This window comes from Ruditapes philippinarum, unplaced genomic scaffold (assembly GCF_026571515.1).
Source record: "Ruditapes philippinarum isolate M1 unplaced genomic scaffold, ASM2657151v2 ctg1759_1_1_1_1, whole genome shotgun sequence".
Taxonomy (NCBI): Eukaryota; Metazoa; Mollusca; class Bivalvia; order Venerida; family Veneridae; genus Ruditapes; species Ruditapes philippinarum.
In genome coordinates, this window is record NW_026856458.1 from 638,048 (window position 1) to 653,573 (window position 15,526).

The following is a 15,526-nucleotide window of genomic DNA, read 5'->3' on the forward strand; positions in this document are numbered from 1 at the left end:
AAAAAAATAAAGAGATAAAAATTATGAGTGTAATCTGACACGTCAGGGTTATTAGATTTTTATTTTTGTCAACTCTACGGATACGTTCAGTAATAAACGCAAAAGTAACATAGATTGTATTTAAAGATAGATTTTATGACACTTTCAGGTACATTATCAATTTAGCGCATCTTCAACGCGAAACTGTGAGAATATTTTATTTAAAATTTTTTCGAAAAAAAAAAGTTTATATATTTAGTTGTTTAAGGGACTCCAGTGTTGTTTTTTTTAATTGTTGGTGTTTTGTTTTTTTGCAATTGCAATACGGTATAATTTCAATCTCGCATATTTATAGAATTATCACGCGATATAAAAACTATCAATCAATAGTTTTGTCTTTTTTTACTCAGTCTGAAATTTTAAACATATCTTTTATGTTAACCGTATATGCATTTCACATTTTTAAGAACAAAAATCAGATGTACCATCTAAATAGCATTTTTTAAGAAACTGCAATTAAATGTTAAGACGTGTAAAATTACACTTCATAAGTAACAAATATCACAATAAATATATAAAATATTTTGATATTGTAATTTATTTCTTAGGCGTAATACCAAATGTTGCTATTTATATTTGCAATATGGTTTGAACTTCGCCTTTATTCTAGATACGATAATGTACACAAGTACAATGTTCATTTTACTCAGACATTCAGTAAACGAAAACGAGCCGCGTCATTACAAAACCAACATAATGGATTTGCGACCAGCGTGGATCCAGACCAGTCTGCGCATCCGCGCAGTCTGATCAGGATCCATGCTGTTTGCTTACAAATCCTATTACAAGTAGAGAAACTGATAGCTAACAACATGGATCCTGATCAGACTGCACGGAGGCGCAGGCTGGTCTGGATCTATGCTGGTCGCAAACCCATTATGTTGGTTTTGTCATTGTGCAGCTCAAATATTGTTAATCCATGAGGCGCTGGTTCGAGGTAAAATTTTGTCATACCTTTTGATGCTGGACATTGATTCTAACAATCATTTGTTTCTAATTGCTGATTCAGAAATCGTGAGGGATAAGTTGTCGGTCAATTGCGGAGACATTGGTAGTTACTGGTTTGTTATCCAGGAAAACCGGTTTTGTGGATTGACCGCCTAGATGTGACTAAAATGTATTAAAATCGACGTTAAACGAGAAAAAACAAACAATCAAATCATCATCCATCATGTTAGAAAATGGACTTCATACGGATCATGAAATTGATTATCATCACAAAAAATAAACCTAACCGTAAATAGGGATGATGTATTTCTTTATAAGTTGATAAATGGCATGGATAAAGACAATTTTCCCCATTTATCACAAATGATGCTGAGTTGAATTCAAAATTTAATTTTAAATGCGTATCCACCCCATAACATAATTAGAGTTACTGAATTGGTAATTGCGACGCCGTTGTCGCAGTTTGTCGCTTTTTGTTAAACATATTCAAATATGCTGGCCGGATCGTTACATGCTTGTATGTTCAGTCTGTTATTTTGTCGTGAAATCAAATTATACTGTCAGAACTGTCTCGCATAGATACATAGTTCATACACTGTATAAAATAAAGTTGAATCAATGAGATTTTCGCGTTTTTATTTGAACGCAATAGTCTACGAAGGTGATGAATGCCGATTCGAATGGGTATTTTTTTATTAGAAATCCACTGTTTATTAGTAGATTTGAAAGGCTTTTAAAAGTTGTAGTCAGTTTGAGCAATTACGTCTTTTTACGATGCCATTTTAACACATATTTACTTTTTGTTTGTTTTCAAATCACACGTAAAAGGAATTGAAATTTTGATTATAAAGTATACTTTGTCGAATATACTATGTTATATTTTTTATTATTAACACAGTACTTGATTACAAATCATACCCTGTTGCCCAAGTGTTGTTTAACGGCTGATGTTATACAGACAGACCTCTGATACTCTCGCTGGTGGAAAAATCATGTAAACAAAATCAATATTTTGACATCCGTCAGCTGTGTCAATTTTTTATAATCTGTGGCATAAAACAATCTATCACCGTCAAAGATTCGTTAAATACTTTTTTATTCAAATATATATTTGTGTGTGGAAAAATGGATTTTAATGTCACTTGACATACGAGGTTTATCATAAAGTAATATGAACGGATCTATACTGTCATACACCTGATATAAAATATCTTGACTTTGAATGAAACTTGATGCCACCTTATGATACAAAATGAATTTGACGCCACTTTATTGCGATACTTTGTAAGAAGCTTTAATTTAAAATAACCTACTATATCAAAGGGTAAACAGTAACATCTTATGAATTTTTTTTTACAAAATTGAAAAAAAAAACGGTAATAAAAGAATACTTTGTTTTCCTATTCTCGATCGATTATTGAAAGAGTTGTAACATAGAATGTTCTGATATTTTACACACTTGACTACTATACGTAAACAGAATCAAATAATCCGGAACGAAATGGAATGCTGCTATTTTAGCAGGGTTTTAACTAATTAGCAATGATTTTGTGCATGCATCATTCGCTCTTAAGGAAATATATTACAATTTTTATATCATAAAGGCATTTTGGAATTATTCTTTTTAAAAATACATGAGCAATTTTTGAAAACTGCATTCAGGAGACATTTCTTATTCTATACGCCTTAAGTATACTTTATGTTTACATATTTCTATACACTTCCTTATCCTAATTGAAAAGAGCATACATGTATGTAGTTATTTGAAACATGTTTATATTGCATTTTTCATGAAGTCTAAGGCATCTGAAAATAAAACTGTTTTCTCTTATCGTTACAACTTATATAAAATGTGTATTAATTTTGTGTAATTTAAAACTTGTTTTTTATGGACATTTATCTTTTCTTAAAGAATGCCTAGTAATACGAAACTTAAACGGGTGATATATTTCATTTTCTTATGATATTGTGTTCCTAGTAAAAGGAAAGAATATTAAAGTCAAATTATACATCAGAAACAAACGAATTGTTACATCTTTAGAAAGGGCTATCATGAATTTTATAATGCTTGAATAATGGTTTTTGTGAATATAAGATGTTTGTTATCTCAAAAAAGTAGCAGTAACTGTGACAAAATTGTTATAAAAGTAGCAAAATGTATACAAAATAGTTATTTGACTTACAAAATACTATTCACCTTAACTGTACTTATTGAAAAAAGCAACAGATAAAAAAGGTCTAGGATTTAGCCAATGAGTGATCTTTGAATAGTATGAAAGTACACTTAAAAAAAGGCATTTTTGAGGAAAAAGTGGCCTTTAAAATATATATTATGTTATAACGGAGTTTCAAACTTAATAATTACGTAGTAAATGTAAAAAAATATATTTTAATATGTAAATCGCTATATTTATGAACGCATCTCTAAATTTCAACATTCAGTTATTAAAGTTTTAGAGAAAAAGAGACATCTAGAGCTATTTAGCTTATGTTTTCAAATAACTCAAATTTCATAAAAGATTTATGGCGTGTTGTTTTCCGTCTTTTACAAATAATATATAATAATAAATTAAATGATAATTATAAACACAGATTCTTACAAATTAAAAAGTAATTTCCTTTTGGAGCTTCATTGGCCTTACATAATTTACATTTTATTTCGTTTCCTTGTTATTAAATTTGTTTATGATTCTTCTAACTGAAATAGTTTCCTTTCAAGTGGCTCACTATCAATATTTGATAAAAGAGTGTAAGATGAATAGAAGGTTATATTCAAGTGATGGCCCACTTGAATAACGTGATTATGTTACAAAAGATAGAAGTTTGTTTCCTTATTTATTGTTTATCTTTTTTATCCTGAAAACACCCACCAATTTATTGCATTTCAAAAGCGGTAATTTACCAAATATGTTGACAATAATACAGTGATGTGTGAATCCCAATTGTAGATGATTACAATCCTATTCACCCCACCACAATTTGATACTTGTACAGGTTGTCATTCATTAAACGATGCATACAATTTACGAAAAGTTTCGAATGAACATTGGGACATACATTTAACTGATCGAGACGATGTAATACATGTACGTAATTCCCCAAAAAGGAAGCAAACATTCGATGACAGCTTTTGAAGGATAAAGACGTATATTAACGGGCGTTATGGCGGGGGTTTTTCTTTTTAATTATGTTATGGCTTACTTGATCGAAAAGATAAAACAGTAATACAACTGCGTATTTGATTTATTATGTTACATTCATCGAAAATAAAGGATGGTTCGAATTGAATTGATGGATGTAATTGATATGCCTGCGACGTCTTAGGTTAAGGACGTAGTTTTGGGATAAAGAACAACTATTTTATCTTAAACTTAACTTATTAAATAGCAACGTACTGTCTTGGTAATAGTTTTATGTGACAAAATTAGATGACTTGTTATAAAAAAAGATTAAGTTATCTTAAAAATAGTATCACAAGATATTATTCCCGAACCTCATTTAGAGGGGGTCGATGTCTTTTTTACGTAATGCTATGTTCTCACCGCCGATTAGATCAACTCGATCGTCCCGATCACATTAATTCCCTGATGAAGCCCGACCAAGCTGGATTAAATGCACACTCACGACCCTCAAGTCGACCCTTTCAAATTTAATGGTTTTAGACATATAGAATTTAATTTCTACCTTTGACAAATTATACACAATATCAAGTGGCTAGTTAAGCAATGGTTGAATTGTAAGACTATTAATTATTTTCAAGATTGAATAGATACTAGGCAAGATAATGATATATTTCAATACACCATCTAAACAATCTTTTTATGGTTTTGTAACTTTATATACTAAGGAAAATGTTTACAATGAACTTATAACAGTATGCACACGTATGCATCAAATCAATGAGCAAATCATCAAAATAAATGATTGTCAAATATCGCATTCATCTATTGCACAAAACGTCATTGTTGAAATAGTAACTAAAATATGGATGGTTGGATCAAACAGAACGTAAGTAAAATGTATTGTCAATCACTTACTTTTTGGCATTACATTTATTATTTTAACAGTAACATATTTTGTTCTTGTCATTTAGTAAACTGGTTGACTTTTCATATGATGTAAATTGATATTGGCACTAAAAGATTAAAACATTAAAATGTATTTTACATATGCCTCTAGCATGGGAAATTATAGAATACATTAGAAATAATTATTTCAAATAATCTTTCTCTTTCATTAAATAAATAACGTAAACTTTTTAAGGTAATGTCTTATACCAAACATCTTTTTAAAACAATTGTCGCTGTAACCGTGTATTTAAAATGCTTCATGACATTTTCTTGTTAGAAGTTTAAACATATATCGTTATGGTAGTTAATAGCATAATCATATAATAACTAAACTGTACAATCCGAGGCGAGATAACACAAAATAGACCTTTAAGCGTTACGGTACATAAGAAATAACAAAAGTTTGAGACAACACCGTTTGTTAACAATTGTAGATATTCTAATATATCTAGCAAATTTACAATGTAAGGACAAACATTAAAGGGACACATGTTATTAAAACGCCAAGCATTTTAAGAATTAAAATTTTCATTGATGTAATACGCATAATGTAATTACCAAACCAGCGAGAAGTTAGTCGTATTTTGTTAACAGAATATTTTTTATTATAAAACTAAGGCAAATTAAATATACCATGAACTAGATATTGGTTTCCTTTCAGACAATACAATTACATCATTGACGATTCTTGTTACATATACCTTATATGTATTTAAAAATATAAAATTTAGAAAATAAAAATGAGTCGCGTTGTACACTAGAATGGTAGTCTGTGGTCATCGATGTTTGGTAGGACATAAAAACATTCGCGTTCGAATGTAAATAAAAACTGACTTTATGTGTTTTGTATTATTGTTAATATATCAATTTAGTCTACTTACAACATTTTAATAGTAATAGAAATGTAACGAAACAAATGTATCTTGAAATGAGTATGAATTCGTAAGAAATTATTGCATTAAGAAACCTTATATTGTCTGACAATGTAACGTACTTTTGTATTTCTTTATACAGTGAAAACTAATCCTTTAATACTCATATATAGCTAGCTCATCAAAACATATTTTATGCGCATCTTTCTTACAAGTAACGACCTAATAAAGCTATTCATATTATTTGAAAAGCTCTACATGGGTTTTACAAATGACACAGTACATTGTTTTATCAGGTTACTGACAGAATTGAAATCCTTTATAAATATAAGATTGATTATTGGTCAAATAATTGATAACAAAATGAAAATTTGTCATCACCTTTACCTCAAAAGTTATTTTTAAACCGGATCTTGTGGTCATGTTAAAATATGTTTCCCCATAAAATGAACTGTGGAAGTTTATTTATAGTTACATGTATATCAAATATGGTTGAAAAACAAACAAATAGTTAGACAGCTTACTGGTCCGTTCTTTTGTCAGTTGATTATCTCAGACAATAACTGGAAAGACAATAATTAAATAGTTCAAGAGATATACAAAGAACATTAAACGGCATAACAACGTTGACGGACATTTAGACTATTACAACAGTGCTAATACATTATCGAAAGTCATAAACCTTGTTATGCGAGCCACACAATTAGTGAAATCGGTATTTACAGAGCAATCAAACTTAGCTAAGAAGAAATTAATAAAGTAATGAACCTGAGGTCAGAATATTAACGGTTATAAAGGTGATGGGCATTTCTGTTGATGGAATATATTGAAATTAGTAATAAACTTTGGTCAAGTGTAATAGAGGTGATGGACATTATGACAGTTTTTACATTTGATGGGATATATTGAAGTTAGTAATACATTGTGGTCAAATAAAATGGACTGCGAGATACACAAAAAGTCTAATCGTTATACCGTATAAGTACTTTCTCCTTTGAAGTTTAAAGTAAGTTGCATTTATTTTCAGTTCTGATATCGTTTGTCTATTTCTCTTTTTGACTAAATGAGTTTCTATGAGATGTTCTTATGTTTCAAGGCTTGAAGGATGTACCTGTAATCTTAAATACCGTAACGCTAAGTTAGAAAGAATAATTTGATTTAATTTTGAAAATCAACTTATTTCATTCATTCATATATGTAAGTTTAAAACTTACTACTAAATTTTTATTTTCATACATAACTTCTCAAATGACAACATATTGCTTGACTATAATATCATGTTAAACAAATGCAAAGTTTTATAAATATCATAAGCATAACATAAGATATTGTTTTAAACATAATTCAATTACTACCCTTGACAAACTGTACAAATATTAACAAATGTATAGTTGAACAAACACTTAATTGTTAAAAATATTTATCATCTAACGATCGATGTTAAAAATACAACATAGATGATAGACTAGATAATAATTTCAATACCCATCACAACCATCATTACACGGTTGAGTAATCTTATATATCATAAAGAAATTGTTAGCAAAGACCTTATAACAGTATGTGTACTTGGATATCTCCAAGGTATCGGATATTTTACGAAAATCATCAAAAACATTGTCAAAATATTTGATTATGCTACTATGAAATCTATTGATTTATACTTTTTTGGAAATACGGACAACTTGATTAAAAATAACGTAAGTAATTTATATTTAAAAATATTTCAAAATTATTTATTCATAATGCTATTGTTCCGATATTTTTTATTAAAGCAATCAATAAACAAAATTATTAGACCTTTAAAAGGATATTGAAAGTCAAATGAAGGGTTTATATAAACCGTGTGGTAGGGGTTAAGGCGCGGGGTAATTACCATGTCGTAACAAGAGGTCTATCATTGCAATATATTAGAGAACTGAGAAATAAAATATGCATCGTACTGTTGGATTATGGACATGGATGAATGGTAAATTTACTTACACCACTAACATGCCCATGTTATTAAAAGGGTACTTCAGTACAGACGCCATAATTGAAATATACCAATATTCCTACGACTTTGCACAGAGCACGTAAACATATGCAATTCCCTTGAGTGTTTTAACTATAAATGACATCTATTTTATTGTATAACTTTTAAGACACTGAAAAATAACAGAAAAAATGGAATTTAAACATATAAATCATATAAAGCAAAACAAGAGGAAAAGTTAAAACTTTTTTTCTCACGGTTATTCAGAAATGTCATTACATATAAGTTTTATTTTAATGCAATTTCTGTCACTTATTTTAACTAGAAAAGGTTTATTTTTGAAAAATTACATAATCTTGGGAACTTATTACATAATTTCGGGAAAAAAACTGCTGGACGATTTTTAAAGTTATGTGACAAACATAGAATGCAGAAAACAAATTTACATAAACTAGTATGCACAAGTCTCCTACATCAATATCAAAAATGAATAAGTTGCATATGAAGTGCCGAAACTGAGATGATGCGTACACATTGTTCTAGTGATCAAAAGTTAAAAGAACTGTCATTTTTTTGTGAAGAAAATATTACAGACTTTAGATTATTGTGCAAAAAGAAGGCAACTTTTATTTTGCTATCGTTGTTTTCTTTAATATAACAATGAGACATTTAAATGATAAAAATCTGGAGATTGTTTCCATAGTTCCATCTCAAATATGCTCTAGCGTTTCTTGTTGCATATTATATGATATTTGCAAATCACACAGAACAATTGTTTCAATGTACACCAGATTGATGTTCGCTAAAGAATTAATGCTTTGTAAAGCATAAAATGGTTTGCTTGAGCAATGTTAGATTAAAGTAAATACATGCATGATAACTTGCATTTAGACGACATAAGGTTTACATAATATATTTTATATAATATATTTATCTTACATATTCATTTTCAAGTAATTAACGCGGTTTATCTTATATATGGGCGTGAATTTTTCAAATTTCAGGTTTTGTAACAACTGTGTCTTAGAAATATGTCTGGTTCATATAAAGTGATAAGAAAGCGTTATTTTAATCTATTACATTTTTTATAAATGGTGACACTATAGCATTTTAAATTGAAGTATTTCGTAACACTATTACTTAATAATCTATCAAATATCTTGTACGTATTTTTCTATGCCCTTACGATAAATTCATACCTTTGAATAAATTAACAAGTATTTCATAAAAGATTTAACACCAGTGTGTTATGATGCTATTAACAAAATTTAATTAATTCACGCCTATATAAATGTAACAGGAGATAAGAATTTATCATATCAAATTCACTTCAAAAATTACCATAGCAGCCGAACCTTGTGGTATTCATTTTATACCCATATCTAAAAAAAAAGATATTTATCGTAAAGTGGTTTTAGTATTTATCTTTTGCATCACAACATATGCTTATTGTCATTTATCTGACGCACACCTACTGTATAGATATAACAGGTAGATTTCCTGGCGTTGGTCCGGTTCATAAAATTTACAAATTAGAGCTCGTACCCATGTTTAAGAGAATAAATGTAAAGGCCGTCTATAGGTCAGTGACGTTCAAAGAAATTTCAGCTGCCATAACAGAGGTAATAGCTATTACATATGAAGGAATTTATTTAATTTAGAAATAAGGTTTTGTAACAAGAAATGTACAGCGTGATAAACAATTAGTCTAATTGGTAAGTATAGAAAAAAACAAAAACGAATCAGCTGGAATTTATAAAGTTAAAATTACAACAAAATAACGCAATCGGTGATCTAGTGCCAAACATTATAAAGATCATGAAATTATGGTCTCATATAAGAAGCGACATAAATGTTCCATGTGGTCTTGTTATGTTGAATGTTTAATATTTATATTTAATAGTAAACTTTGTGCTCAAGGTGGTCAACAATTACTTTTCCAATTATCAATTTCCGTAATAAACATTAAGCAAATATTAACCGACAGTAAAGTACAGGCTTCCTTTATTTGTAAATGTAGCAATATTGACCTTACATGCTGATACATTTCAATAAATGTGTTTCAAGTTTGAAATTGGATGGTTTAACTTTTCAAGTTTTAGTATGTACCACTTACTTCAATTTATTTCAAGCAGTTTTAAAATATTTATGGCATGAAGCAGTTTATAAATTATTTTTGCCAACTTGACAGTTGTTTAAATTAATCACAAAATTCTTACTATTAAATATTCTGTTCCATTGTATAGTTATAGATCTTTAAGAGAAGTAATTATCTTATTAAAAAATAATTAACGTTTTATAACTGCACAATTTATTATGTAAGATAACTTTAGTCTAAACAGTTGATCAACATTATTCATTACCACTTATCGAGCCGTATAATAGAATTTGATAACTCATTCTCGTTTGATAAAATATATTATCTACATCAAATTCACAGCAATATTCTTACCTATGGTTAGCACAGTTCGATACTTCTCAAGTTTTTTTCATGAATGTTGAAATTTTCAATGCTTAAGTGTTTAAGTAGCAAAAAAGTTGCGAAAATGAACTTTGTAGTGTTTAAAGATTATTTGATTAAATGAAGGTTGTTACAACAGTTGTTGTCCGCGACCTTTTAAACCTGATAAATTAAGCCAGATTTTGCTGAGGCAATTTTGTTGTCACATATCTTTTAACCTATACTTTATATAAAACAACATGTAATAACTCAGATAATGACAATTATGTTTAGAATTTATTTTCTTTGCGATATTTCGTTTTTATTTCTTTCTTCTTGTTTTCTTTTTTCTCCTTTTTTTGGAAAACGAAAATTCTTCCCAGAATTCTGATAAATAAACCATTATTATTTACTATTCATAATTATTACTATTACTCTGTGTAAATACTTATTTTTTTTCTGTTAATTTTTCACCTTGAAATGATTTGCAATACATTTGTTAGTAATTTTTGTTTAACAAATTATTGAATTAAAACTTCTATTTGCTAAGAGATGATACAACTGAGAGATTCATTTTTCTAGACTTTAATTCTCTATTTTTAAATCACATCTGTTTGATAATTATCTCCCATGACCATTTCAAAGCAGTAAAATATCTTTTGACTTATTTTGTCCAATTAAATAGTTCTGTCATCAATTTGTAACAATTTGTCTACACTAATTGAGATTCATAACTTAATGCGTGTAAGCTTATAAGGAATTCGATAGTTACGCTGATCAAGATATATCACATACGTCTAATTACCACAACAAATAAAAAAGATACATTTTATCATATATAATCATGACAAACCTTAAAATGTCATTGAAGGATGAATCTTTCTATCATTCATGTACGTCACGTGTTTAGTTACGATTTTTGTCCTAGATTTTGATCGCAAAACGATTTTACAGTTACAATGTTCTAGTATTTGAAATAAGAGACTAATCTACTTTTTAATTGAAAGTGATCAATTTGTATTATTATTTTTATCATTTTTTCTCATACACATTTTACATTTGTATTTACATCTACTCGATACCTGTAATTGTCAAATTATACGTTCTTTATTAGAGTCTTGCAGAACACATAATGATCATTTACGCATAGTGTCCATGAATCATACCAGATAACAGCAAAAAGATGTTAGAAAGTCTACACAAGAAAGATATTAACCCGCAATTATCTTAAGTTTTTCATTTAATTTTTACTAAGGTGTCATTTGCAATTCTATGTATTCAAAGAAAGGTGTCATTTGCAATTCTATGTTTTTTTTTCTATGTTTTATGCATACTTGTAAACATTGTATAATGCATGTATATGGTCGTGTATTTTACGTTTTAAGCGATATATCTTGCGAATATTCATACAGCGTCTTCGATAAGTAGTTATCATTGAATATAAAACAGGAGGAAAAATCCCAAAACAAAAGGTCCTATTGAAACAGTTCTGTTTCTTGCAAAGTAATGCAGTCCTAGAATTATAATAATCAGCGTATTAATTAATAGTTGCAACCAGATTTGCTTTAAAACAGTAACTCTTGTTTGTCGTAAGGCGGGGCTATATATAAAGTCAGTTGATAATTAAATCATGGTATTTCAAGTATTTATATGCGTATGTCTAACACTACAGTTTTTAATGTTTATTTAATTTGCGTTAGTATTTGCCAATAGATTGCATATTAAGTAACAAAAATTATGTTAAAATTATGAAAGAAATTAAATTTTTCAGAACAATTGCCCATGAGTGTTCATAAGTTAAAACAGGATATTAAACAATACAAAACAAAAAAGCTTCGTATGTCATTACATTATTATGAGGATGATACAACTCTTGAATTATTTCCTGTATGTAATAAGATAACTTACTTTCCTCAAGAGTGTGAATTTCTATAGTTTGTTTGACACGTATTTACATATGAATGAATGAGCAATAAACATAGCAAAGTGCTTATATAGACGTTGCTTAAAAAGGTATTTGTAATGAAGTATGTTTTGAATTTTCAAATTATCTTAGGGTTAGATAGAGTAAACATATGTGTATGTTCCACATCTATTCGTAGTTAACAACTAAGACTATTCTTAAATCTACGAGAACTTGTGAAATATGCATACTACTCTTCTTCGAAAAAACTAAGGTGCTAAAACCCATTACATGATACCCTGGGAAAAATATAAATTATTTATACTTCTACTAAAGTAAAGTTAAAGCGATAAAAGAAGAAAAAAAATTCCTAGTCTCCTAGTGTAATATTATTATATCTAAAATCACCGAAGAGCTAAACTGAAGTAGACTTATGAAAGTCTGTTGTGAGATAAAAGGTTCAGGCCATCGTTAAACAGAATAATATAATTACCATTAGACTTGATAAGTGTACGCTATTCTACTCAAATAATACGGCACATGTGCCATTTGTTATAGAGAAATGTGAGCAAAGCTATCAGGGAAAGCCTTTGGTATGTTTGGCAATCAAAAAGACGGATGCTAAACTTATTATTCCGCTAGATTTAGAGAAATAAAACAAACATTTCTACGAATTAAATGTGTTTTTCTTCACATATGGTAAACTATGGTAAACGATTGTTTGAAAGGAAACATTTACTAGAAAGAAACAAGGTATTTTATAAATATGTAACACTTTCTCTTTGTATTTCTAGAAGTAAGACAATTGTAATAAGATAAAAATCTTGAACTTAAATTGCCCCAAGTTTAATGCGCAGAATTGTTGCTGTTAAATAGATCTGATTTCTTTTTCTTGAAAACGTTGAAAATTGTTGTCATTTTAAATGGACCTAAGGATCGTTTATGACCACAAAGACATACAATTGATTGCTAGGGATATATGAGACATATCATATCATTGTTTTGCACAGAAACATTTTATTAAGTACCTGTGGGCGAATAAAATGTGAAGGAATGGACTTTGCTTGTAGAAAATTTCAATACTTTCCCGGTGAATGTTATTAACGATATTTGTAAAATTTTAACCAGCAGTGTCTTTTTTATATTAAATTTTATCTTAAATTGGAATACGTACTGATTTTATTTTAATTTCATGATTTTAATTCCAGAAAGAAGTCATTGGAGTTTAACCTTACTTTAGAAAAAGACTGACACCAAATAATCTTTCTCTTTCATTTGATAAATAACGTAAACTTTTAAAGATAATGTATAATACCAAAAATATATAGAAAGCAATTGTTACTGGAACCGTTTATTTAAAAATGCTTTATGGCATTTTATTGATCTTGTTAGACGTTAAAACACATATGAGCCGCGTCACGACAAAACCAACATAATACGTTTGCAACCAGCATGGATCCAGACCAGCCTGCGCATCCGCGCAATCTGATCAGTATACATGCTGTTCGCTTACAATCCCTATAACAAGTAGAGAAACTAATAGCGAACAGCATGGATCCTGATCAAACTGCGCGGATGCGCAGGCTGGTCTGGATCCATGATGGTCGCAAACCCTTTTTGTTGGTTTTGTTTTGACGCGGCTCATATCGTGGTGATAGTGAATAAGATAATTATATAACGATATAGAAATGAATTTCGCAGTGGTCTTATTGCAACATTGCTTGAGTTTTACAGAATTATTGATAATACCGTGACTGTGTAAATAGTGTTTTAAATAGTTTTACATCTGTGTTACGCAATGTAGCAGATCCATTATTTGGTAAATGTTGTCCTTTTAACAATGACGTCTATTTTAGTGATAGCTCGTGTATAGATGACTCTGACTGGTTTGATAGAGAATGTATCAATGCTAGAACTTTGTATTTAGATGCTTTAAGGGTTTTTAATACAAATAATAATGATATCAATAGAATAAATCTGTGTAAATATCAAACGGAATATTAAAGTATTATTCGTGAAAAGAAAAGAATATATTATTGTAAAAAGATGTCCGATATAGAAAATTAAAAAAAAAGTAAACCGAAGCAGTTTTGGAAATATTTTAAGAATAAGTCGTCTTCAGACACTAGCAATATTCCAATAGATGTAATTAAAGAATAGTTTGCTAATTTAAGTAATGATATATCAAATTGTAACAATATTGAGGCTGAAATTTTTTGTGAAGATTATTCTTTTGATGAGATAAATACTGAGTATGATGAGTTAGATAAACTAATTACTTTAAATGAAGTTCAAAATGCCGTAAAAATGTTAAAACGTGGAAAATCATTAGGTAGCGATTGTTTAATGAATGGATACTTCATAGAAAGCATCGATATTTTAGGTGCCCATATATGTGATATATTTGATGTTGTGTTAAACTCTGGTTTTTATCCAGAACAATGGACAGAGGGAATTATTATCCCTCTCCATAAGAAGGGACGTACTGATGACGTCAATAACTATAGAGGCATAACATTAGTTAGTTGTTTGTCAAAATGTTTTACCACTGTACTTAATGTTAGAATAGAATCCTTTTGTGAAAGTAACAATATCATATCAGATCACAATTTGGTTTCCGTAAAGGGCGTTCTACTACCGATGCAATTTTGTTCTTATGTCATTAATTCAAAAATTTGTGAATGAAAATAAACGTTTATATGTTGTTTTTGTCGATATTGATGAAATGTTTTGACAGTATATATAGAAATGCATTATGGCTGAATATGTATAAATTAGGAATAAAAGGTAAATTGCTGCGTATTATAAGAAACATGTATCAAAAAGTTAAATCTAGTGTCAAATCTTGTTCGAATTATTCTGATTATTTTTATTATGCTATTGGATTACATCAAGGTGAGGTAATTTCACCAATTTTATTCTCTCTCTTTGTAGAGGATTTAGAGCTATATTTGCAAACTGGTCAAGAATCAGGACTGTCATTTGATGATGTTAAATATTGATTTTATTGTTATTTGCTGACGATATTGCCACCTTAGACAAGTCACCATTGGAACTGCAAAACCATTTGGATCTTTTACATTCATATTGCTCAACATGGGGATTAAAAGTAAATGCAAGCAGAACAGAAGTAATGTTTTTTGAAAACGAGGGGGGTTATTACAAAATGAGAACTGGACTTATGATGGCCAAAGTTTAGAAGTTGTAAATGATTTTAATTATTTAGGTACTGTTTTTAATTATACAGGTAATTTTTCGCTTAACCAAGAACACTTGGTA

General features: G+C 29.0%; 1 protein-coding gene across 4 annotated transcripts in view; it reads left to right on the forward strand.

Annotated features, from left to right (window-relative positions):
* Positions 1–15,526, forward strand: part of LOC132746622 (uncharacterized) — a 65,379-nt gene that overhangs the window by 32,648 nt on the left and 17,205 nt on the right. The window contains exon 1 of one of the 4 annotated variants that reach the window (XM_060735835.1): positions 7,481–7,629. The exons of 2 other annotated variants lie outside the window; for them this stretch is intronic. The gene's annotated coding sequence lies outside the window, so the exon portion shown is untranslated. Of the gene's footprint in view, positions 1–7,480; positions 7,630–9,505; positions 9,527–15,526 lie in introns of those variants that run through there. One more of the 4 variants, XM_060735840.1, reaches the window with a different exon arrangement.